General features: G+C 42.6%; 2 pseudogenes; both read left to right on the forward strand.

Annotated features, from left to right (window-relative positions):
• The first annotated feature begins 6,780 nt into the window (after window positions 1-6,780).
• On the forward strand, window positions 6,781-7,710 carry LOC149991678 (small ribosomal subunit protein uS5 pseudogene; annotated as a pseudogene).
• Window positions 7,711-12,461: 4,751 nt separating this feature from the next.
• On the forward strand, window positions 12,462-13,806 carry LOC149991679 (vimentin pseudogene; annotated as a pseudogene).
• Window positions 13,807-23,801: the final 9,995 nt, after the last annotated feature.

The following is a 23,801-nucleotide window of genomic DNA, read 5'->3' on the forward strand; positions in this document are numbered from 1 at the left end:
GTTTATTTCTTCCTTATGTTCCAATTCGTTGATTTGAACCCTAGTTTCCTTTCCTTCACCACTGGTTTGGTGTGAATTTTCCTTCATTTCACTTAGTATAAACTTCATTTCTTCCCTGTCATGCTTAATCTTTTCTGTCAAGTCTGTGAGCATCTTTATCAACCGTACTTTAAAGTGTGCATTAGTTAAGTTGGCTATCTCCTGGTTGCTCAGTTCTCCCATTGGAACCTTGATCTGCCCCCTCTTTTGGGCCGTACTTCTGTGTCTCCTCATCTTGACAGCTTTCTGTGTTTGCCCCTGTGATTTAGGTAGAGCTGTAGCACCTGTTACGTTGTAAGGCACAGATCCTTAGGTATTCATTAGTGCTGGTGACCAGTTTTGCCACATTGTGGTGCTGTATGTGGGGGAGGGGTCTGAGAGGAAACAGTGCCACTTGCCCCACACTCGCCCCTTTTCCAGGCACTTCTCCCTGCTCCCGTACTAAACAAATGGACTCTGCTGAGAGACCGGCAGTTTCTTCCTCTGCCCCAACCCCCACTGGCTTTCACAGTCATAAGTAATGTGGCTCTATTTTCCCCGGTGGTGGAACTGCATGCTGTGTGGTCTGGGCTGGGACTTGGATCAGTTCCCAGGTTTAAAATGTATGACTTCACTTTCCACCACGGCTACAGTCCCTGTGCCACTGCCACCACCAAACACTGCCCCCACAGTTGCTGCTGCAGTGCCACACCTCATTCTCTCCATTCCACTCCACCCCTCCTACCTTTCTGGCTATTTCTTCTTTATTACTTTGTTTGTTGAACTTTTATGTAATTTGATTTTCTGGATCTTCTGGGGTTTTTTTAGTTTTGAAGTGGGTGTAAATTCCTTCTTAGTTGTGAGGAAGACACAGCATGTTTATCTATGCCTCCATCTTGGCCAGAAGTGGTATCATAATTTTTAATGGCCGTAGAGTATTCCGTTGGTTGAACAGTCCATGAAGCAGTGTAGGGTAGTGGCTGAGGGTGTAACCTCTAAATTCAAATTCTCTGGATTCTGACCCTGGCTCTTATCCAAGGGCCAGCAAACATTTTCTATAAAATGCCAATTAATAAATATTTTAGTTAGAGTTCTCCAGAGAAACAGAACTGACAGGATATGTGGATAAATATAGGTATCTCTCTATGGATATTTCTTTACCTATATCAATCTAAACTTATGTATAGATATCTATAACTATATATTTACAGATACCTATAAGTATTGATATTAATCTCTACCTCTAACCATCTATTTCTATGTATCTATCTATAGAGATATATCTATATAAATATGTATAGCTATATAAATATTTTTACATATGGAGAGAGAAAGATGTACTTTAAGATATTTGTTCACATGAGTGTGAAGGCTGGCAAGTCCAGAATCTGCAAGGTGGACCAGCAGGCTGGAGACCCAGGGAAGAGTTGCAGTTCAAGTGTGAAGTCAGTTTGCCTAGCAGAATTCCCTCTTCTTCCAGGGACGTCAGTCTTTTTCAATTAACCGATAAGATGAGGCCTACCCATACTATGAAGGGCAATCTGTTTACTCAAAGTCTATTGATTTAAATGTTAATCTCATCTAAAAAGTACCTTCACAGAAACATCCAGAATAAATTTTGACCAAATATCTGGCTACTGTTGCCTAGCCAAGTTGACACATAAAATTAACCATCACATGGGCCATAACCTCTGTTGCAAACTAGTCAACTCTGTCATTGTAGTGTGATAACAGACATATACAATATGTAAGTAAGTGGGCATGGCTGTGTTCCAATAAAACTTTATTTACAAAAACAGGTGGCAGGCTACATTTGGTCCACGGGCTGCACTTTGTTGACTCCTACTCTTAGCCACTTTCTAGCTGTGTGACTTTGAACAAGTCATTCAAGTTCTTTAAACCTCAGCTTTCTCATCTGTGAGAAATGAGGATGATAACAGTTCTGAATTCAAAGGGTTGGGGTGAGAATCAAAAGAGATTATATTTGTGAACACCTGGCACAAAATCAGGTACATATTATATGCTCAATAAAATTTCTTCTTATTATTATTTATCCATTATCTACTGACAGAATTATTTTAAACACCTTTATTAAGGTATAACTGACATATAAACTTGCATCTATTTAAAGTGTATAATTTGAAAAGCTTTAATATATCTATATACTCGTGAGCTACTCATCACAACCAAAGGTAGTTAATGTGTCCAACACCCCAAAGCATTCATCCTGAACATTTGTAATCCTGCCCTCCCATCTCTTCCACCCCTACTGCCAACCAACCACTGATCTGTTTTGTATTACTATATTGGTAACAAAATTTTAACTGTTTGCAACCCAAAACTATTAAAAATGATGCATTCCATTATCTATGGACAGATCTCAATTACTTTCTTAGAATAAGGACTAGTATGATTGCTAATTTGTAGACTATGTTCACTTGATATTGTTATACACATTGGCAAACTACCTTTCGGAAAGGTACCATTCTGCAGTGACTATTCCTCCCCACTTAATTTCTTTTATTTTTTCCTTTTTATCGAATTTATTGGGTGACCCTGGTTAACAAAATTATATAGGTTTCATGTACACAATTCTATAACACATCATCTGTATACTGTATTGTGTGTTCACCACCCCAAGTCAAGTCTCCGTCCATCACCCCACTTATTTTCAGTTGTTATATTGACAATGTGTCTGTATTTACCCAAGGTAATTCTAGCTCTAAAGTCCTGTTGATCCTACCAGATCCGAACTCATCTACAAAACCAGCCAGCCACATCAGTGGGGATAGAGGAACATCGACTACAAAATAAGCCTTTCATCCTCTTTTGCACTTTCTTGCTAGTCACTGTTTGTATGCTTGAGAGAATTTGGGTTTATATTCCATTACATAGTAACAAAACAGCCACTACCAAGGTTGGGAGGGCAGGTATATATAGCAACACCCAGCTTAACCATTTTCATTAAACGACCTTGACTTTTGCCAGACTGCCAAATGGGCTTAGGTCTGTTTGCAGCATCTTTCTTACCTGAAAGGGTGATTATGCCTTATTTTTTTATTTGCAATTTTCATTAATAATTAGATTATCTTTTCATATGGCTGTTGATCATTTGCCTTCTTCTCTTGTGAATTACTTGTACATATCCTCTGCCCATGTTTATATGGTGGTATTAAACTTTTTATTATTGGTTTGAAAAAGAGCTTATTATATTAAGAACATTAGTCTTCTGCCATAGGAGTTGTGAATGTTTTCCCATTTGTCAAATATTTTAGCACTGTTTCTGGAGGTTTTTTTCTGAAGTAATAAAGGTTATCAATGTTTTTGGTTATGGTTTCTAGGTTTGGTGTCATGCTTAGAAATTTAAATCCTCTACTAAGAGTAAGAGTAACTGTTTTACACATTTCTTGGAAAAAAACATGTAATAGCTGAAAGTTTAATGGTTTGTGAAAAATACTTAAAGGTTTAAAATTGCCTTTCTGATGGGACGATAAAGTAGTAAAAATGGCTTTGGCTCTAATTTGTAAGATTTGGCCTCCTTGCTTTATAGTCTCCCTCTCTCCTCTCTCTTGTTTCTTCCCTGTCCTTTCCCTTTCCTTCCTAGGAATACGAAATTCAATATAGAAGGGGAGATAAGTATGTAAGCCATGGCAGCCAGAGGACACAAGGATACAGATATGGAACCCTAACCTTCACCAGTGAGACACACCTATGCCAGCCTTTGAATCAGAAGTTGGTGACCCTTTCACCAAGTGTTGGATTATCCAATTAAACAATAAATACACATTAAAACATTTTTTAAATAAATAATAAAAAAGTTGTTGACTCAAACAACTAGGCACTGCCCACCTGACTCATTGTGGCATGGGCAGCAGCAGGGACACCCTGTTTCCAGAAACATTGATGGCAGAGGTCCTAGCAGTTGTGTTCAGTGCCCAGTATTAATGATGTGAGCAGAGTTATCTGTACCATGGAATGATTGCAGCATTGTCTCCACTGGGGCCGTTTCTCTGAAAGATTCCAGCCCTACTGGAGAGCATGTGAACTTTCTACTCTCTTTTCAAGTGTAACCAGAGGGGTTTTGTTGTTCACAAGTAAGAAACCTGAATTATACACAAACAGGACCATGAGCGGCTACAGAAAACAGCCTCATTGTAATGGGTGTCTAGGTTGATCTTGTGGACCTGAAAGCAGTGAACACCCACCCCCAGCATCAGAACCTGTTAGTACCTCTTATACAGTGGTTCTCATTGTGCATTGAGAGCAAAAAGAACTAGATTGTACTTACCAAGCCATGCCCTCCATCGCCCCAAACCAATCCAATCACCAATGGTCACATATTGTGAAAGTCTTATCAATTACACAGTAGTGGAAAGGAGAGAGAACCATTCTCCAGCCCTACTGAAGCTGCAGCAGCAGCTGCCAGAGTAGCAGGAGTCAGATTTCCTTGTAAACAGCTTTAAAAGAATTTTTTTGACTGTGGTGATATGAGAATATTCCATACATACGTGAGACTGGCTCCATCTTAGTGCCCCTGGAAGCCTTTTTTGCCAGAGGTTCTGGAGGACGTTGGTACTAATAGTATCCAGAGAGTTGGGATTCTAATATAAAAGTTGCTACAACTTACATAAACATATAATTGAGACATCTGGTCACCTTATGTTGAAAATATTTCTGAATCTTTTAGCCTAGAACTATTCATTTAAATATGTTCTGTACCAAAATATAATTTTTAGCACAATAATCATAATCCCTTCTTAAAAGACAGTAAATAAAAATGTATGAAAAATATATGAATCCATATTAGATGTGGGTAGAGCTCATGAGATTTTCTTTTTAATTGAATTTATTGGGGTGACACTGATTAATAAAATGATATAGGTTTCAAGTGCCCAGTTCTATAATACATTATCTGTATATAGTATTGTGTATTCACCCTAAATCAAGTCTCCTTTCATCACTATCTATCCCCTTTTACCCTCTTCTATCTGCCCCCACCCCCTTACCCTCTGGTAATCAGCATATTGTTATCTGTGTTTGGGTTTTTTTTTATTTTTTTGCTTAATATTTTAAAATCTTTCAAATACTAAGGAATATGTGTGTGTGTGTGTATTATTCTATACACAAAAATGAAATAAGCTAATTTAACTCTGCTTTAAGGACCTCCTCTGCTACCATCTTGAATCTCTAAGACTATTTTCTAATGGAAGCTGCATTTAACCCAACCTACCTCTAAGAAATTGCCTTAAAAATGAGGTAAACCTGTAGGTAAACAGCTTAGGAAGTCTATCCAAATTGCTCAAAGTACTTTGCAGACATGAGCTAATTCAGCCTTGTAGATAAGTTTGTGTAATTTGATTCATGTCCACTGTTTCCTTTGAAACTGTTTCATGGGTGCCAATCTGTAGAAGGAAAGTCGTCATTGAATAACACAGACCCATGCCCAACCTCAGGGTGTCCTTGGGGAGGGGAGCAGCCTGAGGCAATCCTTGCTCTACAGACTTCTGAGGCCAGACTTCCTGGTTATAGCCTGACACCTTTCTGCCTCTGCCTCCTGGGGCTTCCAAATGAGAAAACAGCTGTGGGGGAATAATTGTGAGGAAAAACACCTCAAGGGAAAGGAGGCTGGCCATTGTTTTGTTTCTCTTAAAAACATCCTGAGACCACACAGAGTTGGGCCGGTTCAGCCATTACCTCCTCTGAACTTGAGAGCTTGAGGGTAACAACAGGAATTCAGTTGAATGCAGAGGGTGGGTAGGCTCTGTCCTCTTGCAACAGCTGCCAATCTGTTCTCCTAGCACTCCACTTGGAGATGACTCATAGCCCCTGTGCTGGGGGCTAAGGTGTGGCCCAGTTTCCCCCTTCAGGGCTGAGGGGCACGCCCTCCCAAATGCTGGCAGTGTTGGCTGGTGCTGGCTCATGGCTCAGTCAGTCCGTCTCTGGGAATTACCCTCCACTTAAAAGTCACTTTCTCATCCCAAGCTACACCCCCTTTGCGGGTGCAGCGTGCATTCCACCACTGGCCACTGAGGGGTAGGTACAAGGTCCCAGTTCCTGCACCCCAATTTAGGACAACTCTGAAGCACCACCCCAGTCTAGAGCTCCCCATGGCATTGGCTGAGGAGTCTGCATCACAGTTCAACTCCCTCTACCCAGGCCTGCTGCCTTCAGTAGCTCACAGAGGTGCCTCCCTAAATTCTCCTCAATGAACTAACTCCCGGTCCACTAATCTCCATCTTACAGACTGTTTCCCAGGAACTTGCCCTAAGAAACACTCATTTTAAATACAAGGCTACTTAGACTTTGGAAGAGTCAGAGAGATAATTTTGCAGGTTTACCTAATTTCTTTTAAATTGTTATTACCTATAATTAAGTCATCTCTGAGGGAAGTACTGACTAGCCTTGTCCGGTGACTCATGATTATAGCAGACAGGGCCTGGTGCCAAACGGGTTTAGTTCAGGGTGAGCAATTATCTAACTAGAGCAAGGTTACCAGGTTTTGGGTAGGACACAAAGGGTTGCTCTTATATTAATTTCTCAGGGAGTTAATGTCAAATGAGACTTGAAGAAAGAAGAAGGGAAAGAAACTGAGATGGATGGATGGATAATAGAGAGATAAGATAAGAGATATAGATACATAGATAGGTGTTGAGCACCTCCAGTATAAGCAATAAGAAATCAACAAACAGGAAAAAAACAATATGACCCCTCCCTCATGGAACCTACAAGCTAGCTGGGGGGAAAAAACACTTTAAAGAAAGTATGGCTTTCTTTTTTTCCTCCAGGAAACACCAAATGGCGGATGACGCTGTTGCTGGGGGAGGGCCTGGAGGCCCCGGGGGCCCCAGAATGGGAGGCCACAGCGGCTTCCGAGGAGGATTTAGCAGCGGCATCCGGGGCGAGGTGGAGCCTGTGGAGCTCCCGGAGGCAAGGCAGAGGACAAGGAATGGATCGCCGTCACCAAGCTGGGCCACCTGGTCAAGGACATGAAAATCAAGTCCCTGGAGGAGATCTATCTTTTTTCTCTGCCCATCAAGGAATCTGAGATCATTGACTTTTTCTTGGGGGCATCCCTTAAGGATGAGGTTTTGAAGATTATGCCCGTGCAAAAGCAGACACGTGCAGGTCAGAGGACCCAGTTCAAGGCATTTGTCGCCATTGAGGACTACAATGGACATGTTGGTCTGGGTGTTAAGTGCTCAAAGGAAGTAGCCACTGCCATCCGTGGGGCCATCATCCTGGCCAAGCTCTCTATTGTCCCTGTGCGGCGAGGCTACTGGGGGAACAAGATTGGCAAGCCCCACGCCGTCCCTTGCAAGGTGACTGGGCACTGTGGCTCTGTGCTGGTGTGCCTCATCCCTGCTTCCATAGGCACTGGTATTGTCTCAGCCCCTGTGCCCAAGAAGCTGTTGGTGATGGCTGGTATCGATGACTGCTATACCTCAGCCAGGGGCTGCACTGCCACCCTGGGAAACTTTGCCAAGGCCACCTTTGATGCCATCTCTAAGGCTTACAGCTATCTCACCCCAGACCTCTGGAAAGAGACTGTGTTCACCAAGTCTCCCTATCAAGAATTCACTGATCATCTTGTAAAGACCCACACCAGAGTTTCTGTGCAGAGGACCCAGGCTCCAGCTGTGGCCACCACATAATTTTGTACAAGGAAAATAAAGTGAATTAAGCCTGTTTAAAAAAAAATAAAAAGTATGGTAGGTTGTAATGTGGGAAATATAGAGTGCCATGAGAGTACATAATCCTGTCAAGTATAGGGTTGGGACAGGAGAGAGAAGAAAAGAAGTGTCAATGTGGAACAAAATAAACAAGTGATGAACAGGGAAGAACAGGACTTTAGGGAAGCTAAACCAAGGAAACAATGATTTACAAGGCAAAAGAGGGAATTTGCAGGAAGACATTCTATTTATAATGCTGAAAAACTGGAAACAACCCAAATGCTCAATAATAGGGGGATGATAATAATAGAATATTATGAAGCAGTTCAAGTGAAAATAGTGATTACATCCATTTGTGGAAATGGGATGTGAAATAATATTAAATGAGTAAAGCAGAAACGGTGCATGTTCACTGGGTTATACCTATATGAACACATGTCTTCATAAACAATGACTTAGAAAACAAGAATTTAATGTCTCATGCCCCCCCGCATCCCCTTGGTTGATTACGTCATCTTTCTGGCCTGATTATTTAAAAATGTTTTCTTTTTCCTGTTATAGAAGCCTTATATGTACATGCACCAGTCTAGACATGTCTTTTAAGTATTTCAGAAATACTCAGAAATTACTGCTCTTTATTACAATAAGAATAAATGGAAATATCACCTTGTGGAAAGACCAGCACCTTAGACTTTGTGCAGTTTTTACTTAGAGGGAATTGAGCATTTTAAAATGACATATAGTGAAATGACATAAAGGGTATACATATTTTAATAAACTAGAGTTACTACCTTTTTGGAAAGCTTTCTTGACAATATCTATCAATGGCTTTTTAAAAGTACATAGTCTTTTGGAATCTAAAAATAAAACAAACAAAATAAAACAAAACAGACTCACAGAAACAGACCAAAGAGATGGTTACCAGAGGAGAGGGGGATGGGGTGATGGGTGAAAAGTTTACACGGTGACTGACAGATGATTACTAGACTTTGTGGGGTGATCACACTGTAAGGTATAACAATGTCAAGTCACTATATTGTACACCTGAAGCTAATATAACCAATATAAGATTGTATACCACCTATACTTATATTTTAAAAAAATAGATTTAAACTTTTTTAAAGAGTGCATAGTCTGTGATTCAGTAATTCCATTCCTAGGCTATATCTAATAGTGTGCTGGTAAATGTTTAACAGCTGGATCTCTGGAGGAAAAACCTTGGATTTGTAGTGCCTGCCAGTTTTCATGGTGTAAATACTCCTATCATGGCCAATTTCAAGTTATCAATGCAACATCAAAAGATGTGAAAACTTAGGTCCACACGCACACTTGTACAAAATTATTCATAGCTCTATTCATAACAACTGAAAGTAGAAACAATTCAAATATCCCTCAAATAGAGAATGGATAAACAAACTGTGACATGGCCATACAATCGAATACAACTGAGCGATAAAAAGGAATGAGCTATTGATACATGCCACAACATGGATGAATGTCCAAATAATCAAGCTGAATGAAAGAAACAGACAAAATAAAAGCATATGCTACATGATTTCATTTATATACACTTCTGTAAAATGCAAATTATTGTGACAGAAAGTTGATCTATAGCTGTTTGGGGATGGGGAGGAGCCAGAGCGAGAGATGACCAAAAGGCAGAAGAAAACTTTTGGAGGAGATAGCTATGTTCCTTATCTTAATTGTGCTGATAGTTTCATGGGTGTAGATGTATGTCAAAACTCATCAAATAGTACACTTTAAATATTTGCAATATAGTATATGTCAATTATACCACAATAAAACTTTTTTTTTTTAAAAAGCGAAGTGGGTTCTTCCATGCTACCCACTCTGGTGTCCTTAAACTTGACCTTCCCACAGCCTGACTTTCAACGGCTAATACATCTGTGTCAGAAGCCTGCCCCAAGGCTGCCAAAACCCACAATTGCCCTACAAACTGGGTGAGAGTGCCCAGGAATGACATTTCCCACCTATCCTGCCTCTTTGCCCCCACTCCCTGGGCAGCCTTTAATGACTGGCAAGTGTAAGGGCCTAGATGCCCAGCTCCCTCCACCCTTGGCCAGGATGCTTCTGAAGTGAATTGTTAATACTGGTGGGATTAAGTTGCAGTTCCTGCTGGTGGTGGCTGGCCTAATAATAAACCTATTGAGGGACTGTATTTCTTTCCCTGTATCACTTTTCCACTCCTCATGTCCATTCACCCAAAGAAACTACATGCACTCCAATCCCTGTCCCGAGATCTGCTTCTGGGAAGCCCAATTTAGACAGGGTCAAAGTTCTGGTGAGGATTTCCCCCTAGAAATGGGAAGAATTTGAAGATTGTGGTTCTAAGGTACTGCCCCTCAGACCCCATTGACTTAAAGTACAGTTTCTAAAGCTAGCATCTGACACACACACAAAAATTCTCAAAGATGGATGGGTAATAGAAAAAAGAAAGCATCAAAGGCAGGACATCATGGTCTCTCTTACATTATCAGAAGATGACACTAGAAAAGATGAAGACATTACAAGAAGAGGAACCATTGGTTTAAAAGATCGAGTTTCTGTGTAGTTGTATTTGGGGAACAAAGTGGCTTTCCAGTTCCTTCCCCCTGTACCAATATCTACAGCTAACATTTGTTCTCAGCCCGAAACTGTTTCATGTGCTGGGAACATGGCATGAAGAAGACAAATTAACATCTTTGCTCTCATAGAAGACATACTTTAACAAGGGGACAGAGATAATAAATAAACACAAAAATATCAGAGCGATAAATTATTTGCAGCGAATGAAAATTGGGTGAGATGAAGCTAAGGGCTGATGGTATGACTGCTTTAGATTGCCTAGTGTGGTAGATTATTGTTCTGCAAATACCCCCCTCATGGAAAGAGTACTTTCCCTCCCCACTGACACTGGCTGTGTGAATTGACTTCAGCAGTAGGGAGAGGGGCAGCATGTGAGTTCTGAGTCTGCGCTGCAGGAGCTTGAGGGTTTTTTCTTGCTCATCTGGGAGGCAATATGGACCCTAGACTGAGATGCAGAGCAGGACTGCCTCCAGCCACCCCACAGGCATGCACATGTGAGATTAATGTTTGTTGTGTTAAGCCACTGAATTTTGAGGCAGTTTATTATGAAATATTATTATAGCAACAGCTGGTTGATCACCATAGTCAGGGAAGTCTCCCTGAAGAGGTGATATTACAGCTGAGATCTGAATGATAAGAAGCCAGTCCTGTGATGATTATTCCAGGCCAAGAGAACATATGACATAGGTAAAAAGACACAAAGGTGGGAATTGTTAGGTTTCGGGGGGTCGGCGGAGGTAGAGAAGGCCAGCAGCCAAATGCTGAACAAGATGGCTTATTGAGTATGCGACACAGCGGGCTGGGGTCAGGGCGGGGTGAGTTTTAAGGAGTTCTGAGACTTGGAATACGTAAGCAGTACAGGACAGGCTAAGCTGCCCCCTTGTACAGCCAGCAGGTTGGCGGGTGGTTGGACAGTTGCCATCTCCTGATAGTCGCCTGAGTCTAGGTCAGCTAGGGGCAGGGGGAGTTGAAGGGACTTTCTGCAGATGGCTCAGATGGGGGAGTGGGAGTTGATTTTGAGAACAGAGAAGTTGCTCAATTCCTGTCTGCAGATGAGGACACCTTTGAAGGACACAGGCAGTCACTGGCGCCAGGGGCAGCAGATTCACTGGGGGTGAGGCAGTCCCTGACACCAGCAGTTCCTGTGGAGGCTTGCTAAAACCAGGCCTGGATTCCCAGAACCCAGGTCTCATGCCTAAGAGGAATCGGCTGGGCAGGTTCAGGGAACCGAAAGCCAATGTATGAGGCTGGACTCTGCAGGTGGCTGCTTGGAAGAGTTTCGTGACATGAGAATGAAAAGAATTAAGCAAAGGCCAGCATATAGTGGGTTTTGCAAACTAGAATAAGCAGCCTGGTTTTCACTGTAAGTACAGCAGAGGATTTAAGCAATGTAGTGACACAATCACATTGATTTTTAAAAGATCACTCTGGCTGCTATATAGAGAACAGATTAAATGAGGGATGTGAATACTTTTCTGCTAAACCAGGATGAAATCTCAGGGTCTTCCTGAACACAGAATTCTTGAACTATGAGGTGGAGTTAAAATCCATATGCCAACTTAAATATATAGGTTGTGATGCACAGCTAGATAAAATAAAATAAAAAAATATTGCTTATGTACTATTTCATTGATGTAAGAAACCACACCAAACTTATTCAGTTAAACTAACAACAATCATTCATTGGCTCACAGATCTGCAATTTGGGCAGAGCCTGATGGAGACAGCTCATTTCTGCCCCATGTGGAATCAGCGGGGGAGAATCCACTAGGGACTAGGGAATCCATTTCCAACATGACCTTATTCACACAGCTAGCAAGGTGAGGCTAGCTGTTAGCCTGGGGCCTTTGTTGTCTTCCATGTAGGGCTGTCTACATGGCCACCTGAACTCCTCCACAGCTTGGTTGCTGGGTTCTCATAAGTGAGCATTCCAAAGGCACAAGCCCCAATGCGCAAGTGCTTACCCAGCCTCCGCTTGCACTACACTTGCTAATTTCCCATTGGCCAAAACTAGTCACATGGCCAAGCCCAGCATTAAAATGGGAGGGGACTACATCAGGGCCTGAATACTGGGATGTGGCCAGCTCTCTGCCACTCTACCTCCGGTGTCCCCAAGCCAGAGATGCAGCAGCGCTCCCACTGCCCACACCCACCACATCGCACAGCCCACCTCCACCCTCCTCAGCTATGTACACCAGGTCTGTGTTGTCGTCACCCTACTGTAGGATGTTTGGCAATCCAGGCACCGCCAGCAGGCCAAGCTCCAGCTGGAGCTACGTTACCACATCAGTCCGCACCTACAGCCCGGGCAGCGCACTACGCCCCAGCACCAGCACCTAAACGTCATCCTTGGGCGTGGGCACGTATGCCACATGCTCCTCGGCCATGCGCCAGTGAAGTAGTGGCCCGGGCATGCAGCTGCTGCAGGACTCCACAGACTTCTGCTGGCCGATGCCATGAACACCCACACAAGCCAGAAGGTGTAGCTGCGGGCGCTGAAGGACCACTTCACCAACGTCACAGACAAGGTGAGAGCTTCCCAGAACAGTACAAGATCCTGCTGGCCGAGTTGGAGCAGCTCAAGGGCCAGGACAAGTCATGTCTGGGGGACCTCTATGAGGAGGGGATGTGGGAACTGTACCTGCAGGTGGACCAGCTCACCAACGACTAGGCCCGCATCGAGGTGGAGCATGACAAGCTGGCTGGGGACATCGTGCAGCTCTGGGAGAAGTTGCAAGGGGAGTTGCTTCAGATAGAGGAAGCCCTTCAGACAAGCTGTTGACAGTGCTTCTTCAGTACATTTTGACCTTGATTATTAAGTGGAATCCTTGCGAGAAAATATTGACATTTTGAAGAAACTCCACGATGAGGAAATCCACGAGCTGCGGGCCCAGATTCAGGAATAGCACATCCAAAGCTGACCTCACCGCTGCCCTATGTGACATACATTAGCAGTACGAAAGCATGGCTGCCAAGAACCTCCAGGAGGCAGAGGAATGGTACAAGTGTGAGTTTGCTAACCCCTCCAGCGCCGCTAACCAGAACCATAATGCCCTGAACCTGGCAAAGTAGGAGTCAAATGAGCACCGGAGACAGGTGCAGTCGTTTACCTGCGAAGTGGATGCTTTAAAAGCAACTGATGAGTCTCTGGAGCACCAGATGCATGAAATGGAAGAGAACTTTGCTGTCGAAACTGCTAACTACCAAGACACTACTAGCCGCCTGCAGGATGAGATTCAGAACATGAAGGAAGAAATGGCTCATCTCCTTCCTGAATACCAAGACTTACTGAATGTTAAGAGAGACTCTTGACATTGAGATTGCCACCTACAGGAAGCTGCTGGAAAGTGAGGAGAGCAGGATTGCTCTGCCTCTTCCCAACTTTTCTTCCCTGAACCGGAGGGAAACCAATCTGGAGTCACTCCCTCTGGTTGACACCCACTCAAAAAGGACACCTCCGATTAAGACAGTTGAAACCAGAGATGGACAGGTTATCAATGAAACTTCTTAGCATCATAATGATTTGGAATGAAAATTACACACAGTCGGTGCAGCAATATATTACCAGCAAGAACTTTTTTAAAAAGAAATCCGTACCTTAAATCAGCAGTCCCCAACCTTTTTGGCACCAGGGGCTGGTTTCATGGAAGACTTTTCCACAGCCCGGTTACTAACAGGCCCCGACCAGTACCGGTCGGTCCAAGGCCCAGAGGTTGAGGACCCCTGTCTTAAAGAAACAGCTTTCAGTGTCTGCAGGTTTTCAGCAGCACAGGATCGATTTGGAATAGGAATGAATTGTAGTTCTTAAGAACCAATACTCTTAAGAGATTTAGAAAAAAGTTCACAACATAATCTAGTTTACAAAGAAGGTTTCTGCTAGAATACTTTTTAAAAAGTATTTTTGAATACCATTAAAACTTCCTTCCAATAACTATTTGACCAATTTGTTTCTCCTTCAATAAATCTTTGGAAAACAAAACAAAAAAAGCAAGACCAAACCAAACTTTAAGCGAACTTTAAAAAGAAACAATGGTGGGGAGATTTCCTGTGGGAGTGGGGGCTGCTGGGTGGAGGGGGGCAAAAGGAGAAAAATCAGGACAACGGTAGTAGCATAAACAATAAAATATAATTTAAAAAACAGAAACCCACCAATTTTAAAAGACTGGCTCCAATAGTCAAGGGTAGAAGGTTGGAGTACCCAAAACAGGTTCACTTTTCAAAATCGCTTCATTTTACATAGACTTCTGTTTAGCACCCAGGACATCCACCTTTTAAAAATGTATTTTCTTCATAGTTATAAAAATATAAAAGTGTAAATTCTTAACATGGCATAACTGGAGAATGTGTCAAAACAGTGGTTGTTGATTAGAAAGTATGAGGGACCAAAAAAAAAGGAAAAAAGCAAAAGGCATAATCCCATACTGGTTAGCAATATTTCAAGGCAAAATATCACACAATGGTGGGATTTTTTTTCCTTCTTGTCTCATGCAAGTTTCACATTTCAGTAAGTGCAGCCGAGATACCAACCCAGCACCACTTCAAGCTTGAAATACAATCCTTTTGTGACATTAAAAGGGAACATATATTTATGTGTCACCTTTCCATCCATTCTGTCCTTTCTGCACACCGACTTCTGCAGTCACCACAGCTCTGCCCATATCTGATGCAGCTTCTTTCACCTGCCAGAATCATGCTGACACATTGAAGCTGAATAGCAGGTGATGCGTTCCATTTTCAGCACCTGCATGGCCAGGGGTTTGGCTTTAATCTCTCAGGGCATCATGTATTTCTATGGATTCTAAGTAGACAAAGAAGGAGCTTTTCCATAATTGTACCCTGCCACTATTGTGACCATGTGCTATTAACAAGAGATAAGCAAAGGCTGGTCAACCCCATGTGGTAACTCAGACCCCGGTGTAGCTCTTACATTCTCCCTTGAAGAAAGTAAATTTGAGACCCTTAGAATTGATATCCTCTGAAGCAAGGTACCACAGGAGAGGACAGATTTTTTTCAATACTTCCTGAGGGGGAAAAAAAGTAAGAACATTTGGGGAAAGGGTAAGTTAGATCAGGGATCCTGTAAGTCTGATACCTTGAATTTATTTTGTATTTTTAAAATAAAACTATCATTTCCATACCATAAAAGCACAATTTGAAATATATAGCTTGATGAGCTTTAACACTATTGTAACTACCATCCCAATCAAATTATGAGTATTTCCATCATCATAAAAGTTCCCTTGCATGCCTTTGCAGTCAATCCCCCTGCCAGAGGCAACCACTTTCTGACTTTTATTGCAATAGCTTAGTTTGGCCAACTCTTGGACTTTATATAAGTGGGAATATATAGTATTTTGTGTGTGCCTTAGCTTCCTTTCACTCAAGAAAGTGTCTTTGACTTAAATGTAAGCCGTGACACCATAAAAGTCCTAGAGGAAAAAATAGGCAGGAAAATTTCAGATATCCCACGTAGCAACATTTTCACTGATATATCTCCTAAGGCAAGGGAAATAAAGGAAAGAATAAACAAATGGGACTACATCAAACTAAAAAGTTTCTGCTCAGCTAAAGAAAACATCAGCAAGATGCAAAGGAAACCAACCATATGGGAAAATATATTCGCCAATGACATCTCAGACAAGGGATTGATCTCCAAAATATATAAAGAACTCATACGACTCAACACCAAGAAGACAGACAACCCAATTAAAAAATGGGCAAAGGACCTGAACAAACACTTCTCCAAAGAAGACATACAGAGGGCCCATAGACATATGAAAGTATGCTCAACATCACTAGCCATCAGAGAGATGCAAATTAAAACCACAATGAGATACCACCTCACACCAGTCAAAATGGCAATCATCAACAAATCAACAAACAACTTGTGCTGGAGAGGATGCGGAGAAACGGGAACCCTGGTGCATTGCTGGTGGGAATGCAGATTGGTGCAGCCACTGTGGAAAACAGTTTGGAATTTCCTTAAAAAACTAAAAATGGAACTGCCTTTTGAACCAGCAATTCCATTGCTAGGATTATATCCAAAAAATCCCGAAACACCAATTCAAAAGAACCTATGCACTCCAATGTTCCTAGCAGCACTATTTACAATAGCCAAGTGCTGGAAACAACCTAAGTGCCCATCTGTAGATGAGTGGATCAAAAAACTGTGGTACATTTACACAATGGAATTCTATGTAGCAGAAAGAAAGAAGGAACTTCTACCATTTGCAACAACATGGATGGAACTAGAGAAAATTATGCTTAGTGAAATAAGCCAGGCAACAAAAGAAAAATACCTTATGCTGTCACCTATTACAGGAAACTAATGAACAACACAAACAAATGAGCAAAATTGAACCAGAGGTATGTAAACAAGAAGTAGACTAACAGTAACAAGGGGGGCGGGGGGGAGGAAAAGAAAGGTGTAAGGGGATGGGTCAAGTTAAAAAATATATATATATATGAATGACCCACAGACAGGTGCAACTGAGTGGGGACTAAATGTGGGGGAGGGGAGGGACAGGGTGCAGGGAAACAAGAGGGCTAAAAAAGTGAGACAACTGTAATGGAAAAACAAACCAAAATTTTTTAGTGGGGGAAAAATGAAAATATGAAGAATGGAAATGCCAGTTCAGTGAATATTAGGACAAAGATTTTCCTTCACGTTGTATATTTTTCTCCCTATTTGATCCCTCCAGAATTTGGCATTCTAAACAAGTAAGTAATGACATAAGTTCCTTTGCATAAAACTAATAAGACCAGTTGTCAACAGAGGTTCTTTTTTTTTTTTTTTGACCAAGTCTTTGACTGGAATGTCAAGCCTAAAGGAAACATACTTGGGCTCAGATTGTTACCAGAAAGCCCTGAGGAACTGGGAATGACTTTCAAAGGTAACAAAAGCCCGTGAGATAAAAGGCCTGGTACCATGGTTGGTTGTGCGGTCCACAGCAATCTTTCCAGGGAAGGAACGAAGGTTGTTTTCCTGAAAGATGGCTAGAAGGGACCTTAAGGCACAAGGAAAGACCAGAAAGACTTGGAAAAAACAGGTGTGTACAGGCAAGGATGAATGCCAGATATGTGGCACAGCTTCTGTGCCCTGAAGAACAGACTGAAGGTCACCCCAAATATTCCTTGGGTAAGTTCCAGCAAAGCAGAACTAAAGATCATAAGTGATCATTTGCTGCTCTTGTTATGTTTATGCAAACGAACAGGATAAATTAAAAATGGACTTAATGTAGTCCCTTTAAAGACAAGGAGGGTAACCTTAGGGAGAAAAATTATTATCCAAGGAAAATCACAATGATCAGTAGTAGAGTATAAAACAGGGCAACTAACCGTCTTAAAAGTTTCTTCTCCAGATTTAGAGACTTGTTTGCGGGTTATGTTACATAAATTAACACGTGTTTTTTGTTTTCAAAGGACATAAGCCTATGATCGCATTACCTGAGTGATTATCTGTACGCATAAGCCTCACTTAATCCTCTCTGCTGACCCTGGCTGGTTTGGCTCAGTGGATTGAGCGTCGGCCTGCGAGCTAAGTGTCGCTGGTTCGATCTTCCAGTCAGGGCACATCAGAGAAGGAAAACTCTGACTCCAAAAAACCTCCGCTGCCTTGCGGCATACCTCTTCAGGGGAAAGGCTAAGGGAGTAAACCCCGACAGAAAATCCGGAGCCGGAGTCCCTAAGGCGGTTTGACGTTGTAGTCAACACCGGCAACTCCTGCGGCGCACCTGAAGCCAAGCTGTATTGACTCCGTCTTTCCCTTGGACCCTTCAGCTGCGAAGAGAGGGGGGATCTGCTGCATGGGCAACAGCAGACCCTCCATATCACCCTGCCCAAGCTCTGTAGCTTCAGCTTCACTGGAGAGGACACTCCAGCGTCATCGCAAGAGTCGATTCAACACGGGAGGAGACAGTTACCGTGTCACTCCCGAGTCGGACTGCACAGCCATTCTCGGCGGTGCAGATAGACTCTTAAAAAGCTACACCATCGTCTCTCGAGACGGACGGCTGCCGACGACGAATCCTCTCTGCAGCGCTGCCTCCTGAGACTCAACGGTTTGGCTGAACTAAATGGCTGGGTTGGGGAAGAATGGGGTGGTCTGTGGGCTTCACTTTAAAACTGGTTTCTCTTTTCTATCCTAATGGCTTGGACAGAAAAGACCCAGAGGTCTGAAAGGGGGAAAAACCTAAACTATTTACCTCAGCCCAAACTAAGTATAATGGGCAAAAGGGTTTTGGACAGGCAAGATGTGCCTAGCACACCTTCTTACAAAGAAACTTTTTTTTTTCCCTAATATGGAACATTGAAAAATTAATCCCTGCCTTCTGTCATCTAGTAGTTATGGATTGAATGATGTCTTTTAACCCTTTTCGCCAAATCTGTTGCCCTCAGAACACAACAAGGACACCAGCCTGCTGAACCAAGCACGCCGTTGACCGGAGGCAGCCAACTGACCTGGAGTCTGCACGATCCTTCCCCATGTGGGAAGGCCACCCTCCCCTCCACACCCCCACTCTTATTAGGGTTTTCTGGACCCAAGGGTAGGTAGGACGACGACCATGTCCAGCTTGAAGCAGCTAGAGGAGCTTGAGACCTTCGCCCATTGTCCTTTACAAGATTACAAAGGGTCCTAATATTTGAGAGGGGGGGGGATAGTTAATTTTTACGAACCAGGGGTATGGACTTGGGGGGGATTGCTGGGGGAGGGGGGAGCTGGGGGGAGGGGAACAAGGGGGAGAAAATTGGAACTGTTGTAACAATATAATCAATAAAAAACATTAAAAAAAAAAAAGAAAAGAAAACATTTATCTCAACAAAAAAAAAAAAAAAGAAAGTGTCTTTGAGATTCACACATGTCATTGAGTGTATCAGTGGCTCATTCTTTTTATTGTTGAGTGTCATTTAATTTTTTGAATACATGACAATTTACTTCTCTATTCACCTGTTGATAGACATGAGGGTTATTTCCGTTGTTGGGCTATTATAAATTAAGTTACCATGAACATTCTTTTACAGTTTGTTTAATGTACACATGTTCTATTTCACATTCAACATACAAGCAGAATTTCTGGGTCATAGGATAGGTCCAGATTTCACTTCATAAGAAGTTGTCATACTGTTTTCTAAAGTGGTTGTTCCATTTTATCTCCTCACCATATCCTGGCCAATACTTGCCATTTTGTGTTTTAGCCATTGTAAAGCTGAAATGGTATCTCACTGATGATATTGAATTATGTCAGCCTAAACCCTTCCCATTCAATCTGGATGTGGGTCCAGAATGCTGCCAAACTCACCTGCCACTCCCTCTGGGTCTGCGTGGACTTGATATTTCATAAACAAGCGAGGCTTTGTGGAAAGTTGAGATCATACCATATTCGGTAGAACTGAGATACCATCCATCTTTAACTCCCTCTTCTATCCCAAACCTCCACACAAATATTCAACCAAATCTGTGACATATAACTGATTAATACCCAGATAGAACCTGACTGAAATTTGAGTTACAGGGTATTACCTATAACACCAAAAAACAAGTTCAAATTCGCTGCAAAAAAATTAAACCCATGGGTCTATCACCCCAGGAAAAGCTAAAGGATAATTTGGAAACCCCAAAAGACTACAATCCTCAAACTACAGTCATTCACCAAGTCTCTTAACCAGCCAGTGCTCCTGCAGCCTCATCTATAAAACAGGTGTGCCACATCTGAGAGTCAGTGGTATTTGACAAGAACTGATTAAATATGAAAAACACCCCAAGTTCCTTGAAAATGCTTTCCTAAAAAAAAAATACACTTTCTTTTTCTTCATAACTATGCTTTGGTTGACGCTTAAAGAGGAATAAAAAATAATAAAAATCAAAGACAAGAGCCCACTGCTTTGCTCTTCTCTATTTTCTATTTTGTCCTTTTCACCCAACTATTTCTGGAGCCCACAGCTAATAATAAATGATGTGCATTGACTAACCTTCACTTCCCCCAAGCAGTAACACAGAGCAAACTCTATTTAGGATAACATCTCCTTTGCAGAATACATCCCAAAGCTTCCTGGAGTTAAATAATAAGTAATGGAAAAGAGATAGCAGGAGAGAAATTAGGAGGTGAAGAAAGAGGGGCAGAGCTCTTTCTTCAGCTGAGATTTGACAAGCCTTGGTAACTAGAGCTGCAGCACGCGCACACCAGGGAGAGCAGAGCTGTGCTTCAGGGTTGTTGCTGTTGATGCACAGTGTGAAAGTGGTCCTCAGCTGAGTAGACGATGCTAAGGGGCGCAACCCACCCACCTCACAAGCCTCCCTTACAGAGGCAGCCATGGTCCACCAGCTACCTGTCCCAGAATTCACTGTACTTCCAGGCTGCACGCTGTGAGAGCTCTGGGCACAGTTGTATGGGCCCAGTGTGCCAGGGGCTTTTGTGCAAGAGAACTCAGGAAAAGAACTATGGAAGTCAGTCAGGGTGCTCACCAAATACTTTCAGCTCTCCACTTTCCAGGCACACGGTGAGGTGGCACTTCTCTGTCCCCTTTAAAGGCAGAGCATGTCATTTTCTTTGGCCAGTGCAACATAAACAGAAGTGACATGTCACTTCCCAGCAGAGGCGGATTTAACGACAGGCACACCAGGTGCGCACCTTGGGCCTTGACTTCTGAAGGGCCGCGCAAAACCCCAACTTTACAGTTTTTTCTTTTTTCTTTTTTTAAATTTATTTTTATTTTTTATATATTTTTATTTTTTAATATGCTTTATTGATTTTGCTGTTACCTTTGTCCCAATTTCTTTTCCCTTTGTTCACCTCCACCCAGTGACCGCCCCCCTCCCTCCAGTTTCCCCCCCTTAGTCCATGCCCATTGTTGTGCATATAATTCTTCTCAACCTCTTCCTGTCTACTCCATTCCTTCCTACTATGCTTCTTAATTCCTGTGCCATCTCCCTCCCTTTCCCCCACCCCCTCCCCACTGACCTTCCACCAAAATGTTCCCCATACCTATAATGCTCTTCCCACTCTCGTTGCCAACTTAGTTTGCCTTTGTTTTGGTTCCCTAGCATCTGTTGTTGGTTGTTGTGATACAGTTTTCATTTTAATGTTCATAGTTTTGATCCTCCTTCTCCTAAACAAGTCCCTTCAACATTTCATATAACAGTGGTTTGGATCTGATGAACTCCTTCAGTTTTATTTTGTTCTGGAAGCACTTTCTCTGCCCTTCTATTCTGAATGACAGCTTTGCTGGATAGAGTAATCGTGGTTGTAGGTTTTCGCTTTTCATTACTTTGAATATTTCTTGCCAGTCCCTTCTTGCCTTCAGAGTTTCTTTTGAGAAATCAGCCGATAGTCTTATTGGGACCCCTTTGTATGTAATTCTCTCTTGCTGCTTTTAAGATTCTCTCTTTAGCCTTACTTTTTGACATTTTGATTATAATGTGTCTTGGTGTGGGTCTCCCTGGGTCCAGTTTTTTTGGAACTCTCTGTGCTTCCTGGACCTGTAAGTCTATTTCCTTCCCCAAGTTAGGGAAGTTCTGCTTCATTATTTTTTCACATAATTTTTCAATTTCTAGTTCTTCTCCTTCACCCTCTGGCAACCCTATGATTCAGATGTTGGCCCGCTTATAGCTGTCCCATAGGTTTTTGAGCCTCTCCTCATTTTCCTCACTTTTCATTTCCTCTTTCTGCACTGGTTGACTGTTTGTTCCTTCCCTATGTTCCGATTTGTTGATTTGATCCCTGGTTTTCTTTCCCTCACCACTTGTTTCATATGTGTTTTTGTTCATTTCAGCAGGACTAGCCTTCATTCCTTCCCCATCTTGTTTAAGATCTGCTATTAGTTGTGTAAGCATTCTTATAACCAAAGCTCTGAACTGTGCCTCAGAAAGATTTCCTATCTGCTGAGCCATTAATATTTGCTGTCTGGTCACCTCTGTGATTGGGATCTCTATCATGATCTGTGCCATCCTGACAGTTTTGTGTTTACCTTTGCTTGCTAGGCGGGGCTGTCATACCTCCTACGCTATAGGGGGCAGAGGCCCATGCACTTATCACAACCAGGCGACCCTTCTCACCACGCTGTGGTGTTTTGAGTGGGGGCGGGGGTCCAAGATGGATTCCTGCCATTTACTCTCCGCTGAGAGACCAGGAGCTTCTTCCTCTGTCCCCACCCCTTCCGGCCTTCACAGTCCGAGGCAATGGGTGTCTGCCTTCCCCGGTGTTGGAATCGTGAGCTGACGGGTGTAGTCTGCAGCTTGGGGTGCTCCCCAGGTGTTTCTAGCCTCTTTTTAAATATGGGTTCCTGTGCTTACCGCCATCCCACCACCCCCGCCACAGCTGTCACCGCCAGTGCAGCTTGACCTCTCCTCCCCAGCTTCGCCCCTCTTACCTGTCCAGACAAGCATCACTTGTTTATAACTTCATACATTGTACTTCCATGTAGCTTTATTTTCTGGAACTTCTGGTTATTCCTGTTTTTGCGGTAGTTGTATTCCTTCTTAGTTGTGGAGGGAGATGGAACGTGTCAGTCTAGGCCTCCATCTTAGCTGGAAGTCTACACTTTTTTCTAATGACACCAAGTTTGGTTTCATTACTATGCTGCATAAAATATTGTTAACATGTATTTATGTATTTTTATTTTCCCTGTCTCTCTCTTTTTTTTAAGGGGCCTAATATTTTTTTCTGTGCCTGGGGCCTCAACTGACCTTAATCCGCCCCTGCTTCCCAGTGGAAGTTTGAAGAGCTAGTGTGCAATTTGCCATGTTTCTGTTCAAGTGCTCTGGTGACCTCTATCAGTCTGGATCCCTGTGTGGCATTCATGAACAGGGCCTCTTCTGGGTGTATAAGCAGCACCCTGGGCTTTCATGACCCCAAGAGTAGGCGTCTCCTTAAATTTGAGTGTTAGGAACTTCACTTGCCTCGCTGACCCCAAGCAAGTATTGAGCTCTTCCTGTGTTAAGGCATTGATATTTGGGGGGAGGGGAGCATTGGTTACTGCAGCACTCTGTAGCCCACTGGAACCGATAACATATGCCTGTCTTGGAGTGGAAAGAGAAACACAGGCAGACTCCAGCGTTGGGTCCAAGCTTTCCATGACCCAGAGGCTCCAATTTGAAAATCACTTTCATTTTTATTCATAAGGAAGCCATGACATCTGGAAAACTAAAATAATATTAAGTAATCAAATTCAGTGAATTTACAGATATTCCTGTATATGATAGGCATGGCCAGAAAATTTTTTAAATGAGCAAGTTAACAAGATGATCAGGGATTGTCCCAGGGTAGGGTGATTGTACATAAATGGAAAGTAAAAAGAGGAACAGGCTGATCAAGATTTGGATCAAATGCCTGTTACAGAACCCCTGGGCTGTTCCAATTGAAAACAAACCCACAGGCCCTTTAGTTAGGGGTCCGATTGCCCGCCGCCAGAATTACAACTCTGAATATTATAGTTGAGTGAAAAGAAAATTGTTTATTTAACAGTTACACATATCCTTGCCTCCCCCCTACCAAACCTAGCCAGTTTTAGGAAGGTCAGAAACACCATTTC

The sequence above is a fragment of the Furipterus horrens genome, unplaced genomic scaffold (genome assembly GCF_987537825.1).
Source record: "Furipterus horrens unplaced genomic scaffold, mFurHor1.1.pri manual_scaffold_17, whole genome shotgun sequence".
NCBI classification, from domain to species: domain Eukaryota; kingdom Metazoa; phylum Chordata; class Mammalia; order Chiroptera; family Furipteridae; genus Furipterus; species Furipterus horrens.